We start from the raw sequence: 3,234 nt of genomic DNA, 5'->3' as shown, positions 1-3,234 counted from the left end.
ATTATTATTATTACAGTTTAGGTAATTCTTTTCGTCATAAAAAATGTAAACCCAATTTCCTAAAGTATTTATCTGTTTATATAATATTTATTGCCTCTATATAAATTGGTGAATTTGAAGGAATTACTGCCTTTTCCGGAAAAATATTAGAAACTGAATATTAGGGTTGTTGTTTTTTCATTATTGTTTTTTGCAGAGGAAAAAATGATGATTTTAGGATAATAATCAGAGCCATGAAGGAAGCGACAGCGTTAATAGCAAGATTAGATCAGGACACAAACAGAAAAGGTCTTCTGCTCACACCGCGAAATCATTTTCATTATTATTATTCATTAATTATTATAAAAGAAACTGATTTGTTTAAAAAAAAAATCTGAGGTAATATTAGAAATAAAGGAAGTAGGGAGGAGCAGACGAATCAGGAAATAAATCAGAAAAATGCTGCTGATGACAATAAGTTGCAGACAGGAAAAAAGCTCCAATCAGCAAGAAATGTTCCCAATTTAACATCAACACCCTGAAAATGGGATCAATCTGAAAGTTTGGGATAAATCCTGTATAAATAAAGAAACAGACGCTTTAAATCAGCCATGAAGTCTGTTTCTAAAGACTTCCGGAGGCTTTTAACAAAGAGGAGGATTGATGTGCAACAACTCGGCCTGGAGCAAATATCTGCGGGAATGATCCTTCACAAAACCAGTCAGACAAAACTGGCATTTCATCACTAAAACAAACCCAACTCCATGTTCGGTTTGGTTTGGTTGTTTTTCATTTTGTGCATGAGATAAAGATCCACCGTTTAATGTAGAACCGCTGCAAACCAAACAAGCTCGTGTTTTATGTCCTCCAGCATGATCAGCTAAATAGAAATCTGCCCACGAAGATCCACGAAATCTGCAAATTCAGGAGAAGCGCCGCTTCTTCTTTTTTCCTCCATGCAGGCTAAAAGCACCAACTTCAACAAAAGCAGGTTTGAACAGCTCTGCAGAGAGCACTCACCCCGGGATCAGATGGCAGCTGACAGCGAATGGAGAACATGACTCTGGGGAACAAATCTGAAAGAAACCAACGTTCTGATTCCTTCCTGCAAAGCAGAACCGACAAAAACAGCAACACCGGAACCAGCAGGAGCGAACAGGCGCAACACCGCATGCAGCTCCGATCTAAAGTTTGCATTTTCTTTTTTCCCAAGCAGATAAATCTACACTGAAAAAATAATGCAACTATTTCTGACATTCACTTAATCACATTTAGTAACTTTAAGACGATTCTTTTATATCCTACCCTGCTACATGAAAAATGCGTGGCAGTAAATGCCAGAAATGGTTGCATTATTTTTCAGCGGCTCCGATGAGGTCGCAGCGCAGATGTCGATGCGCGTAAAAGCAAAGCGTCGCAGACTGCGGCGCACTTTTCTGCGACTAAACGGACAAAACGAGACAGTGAGAAAAAGTCTCAGACAGTCGGTCTGCTTTAGCGCAGCCTCTGCTGCCAGCAGGGAGGCCAAGTCAAGCTCTGCAGCGCAACCAGAACAGGAACCGCAGAATTCAGCCGCAAATTACTGGTTTGGGAAAAATAGAGCGAAGTGCGCATTAATTAATAAAAAATAAAACGAAAACAGGCTGAATCCCATAAAGACTCCTATAGTAATCATTTTAAGTTATTGTTTGATAAACAGAGACAGCGGGAGTAAAGAAGAGACAAAAAAGGGAATTACGTTAGTTATGAATGTAACCTATTCTTTTATTTGTGCTTTTTTTTTTTTTTTGATTAAAACATTTTTTTTTCTTTTATAAGCGACAAACACGGTAATAATAAGAAGACCACAACAGTATCACAACCATGAAAAATAGTTTTAGAGGCGACAATTAAAAGACAGTCATTCCAAATAGGAGCCTGTTAGACCAGAAGGCAGAATTTCTTTTGTTAAACAAAACGGGATTTTTTTTTTTTACAGCGTTACTCCTTTTCTAAAACAAAAACAAAACCAGATTACAAAGATGATCTTTTTTTTTTCTTTGTTTTTGACTAATTGTACAAAATAATAAGAATCGTGAACGTCTGCGTTATTTGAACTGGCGATCACGTTTCCATGACAAATTTCACTGCGGAAAATCTTCCATAAAACGAGACATTTATGCTCAGTCTGTCGGAAAGCGCAAATATTAAATGATAAATAACAAATTATTTATAGAAAATGAAAACACCTCCAGCTTCAACAAGAGTGGCTGGAAAAAAAATGAAACAAACGAAATAATTGAACGACTCTAAGGGATTAACGCGCTTTTTAAAATGCGTAAAAATCTCGTTTAAAGGGAAATTTTCTGCAGTGATGGAGGATTTAGTCTGTCCTCCGTTTGCGACCAGCAGGCCTCTCAGAATATACAGCACAATACTGACTTCCTAAGGAACAGATTCTTTGGTCTATAAAAAGCGCGTCAGCAGTTTTTAAAACCAGGTAATGAATGAATGAAGGAGAACCTTCAGAGGCCACTCTGGAAAAAAAACACTTTCTGTGCTTTAATAAGAACATTCAATTAAAAAAGCAACAAAAAAAGTTCAGCTTTTTATCACTTTACCTCCGTTTCTGTTCTAGCCTGCATGACACTGACACATGCATGCATCATCATCATTATTATTATTATTATTATTATTATTATTATTATTATTATTATTATTATTAACCAATCTAACAATCTGTATTAAAAGAAAACTATTTTAAATATTTATTCTAATACATTCTATCAAAAAAAGACATGCCTCCGCTCTCATCATTCTCTCCGCTTCTTATCTCAGATCACATTGCACGTCACTGACTGACATTATTATACAGAGACAAACCCCGGACACTTAGAACACACATTATGTACACAGAAATTAAAAACTGTGGGAGGAGATGGGCAGAAGAACAACAGGAACATGAAGAAGAAACAACAATAATAATAATAATAATAATAATATTAAAAAAAATACCTGGAAATGTCAGTGCTGCTTTCTGTGAGTTTCTCAGTGCTGCTCTTTTTTTGTTTTGTTTTGCAGTTTCAGTCTCTTCTTTTTTTCTATAATAGGTAGTAGTTTATAATAATTTGTCATATTTTACATCTTAAATGTTCAGTGTTAAAAACGATCATGTTAGTGTTCCAATTATCACTCCTTCATGGATGGATGGATGGATGGATGGATGGATGGATGGATGGATGGATGGATGGATGGATGGATGGATGGATGGGGAGT

The sequence above is a fragment of the Cyprinodon variegatus genome, unplaced genomic scaffold (genome assembly GCF_000732505.1).
Source record: "Cyprinodon variegatus isolate N-32 unplaced genomic scaffold, C_variegatus-1.0 Scaffold595, whole genome shotgun sequence".
NCBI lineage: Eukaryota > Metazoa > Chordata > Actinopteri > Cyprinodontiformes > Cyprinodontidae > Cyprinodon > Cyprinodon variegatus.
Note: the sequence above shows the minus strand (reverse complement) of the source record.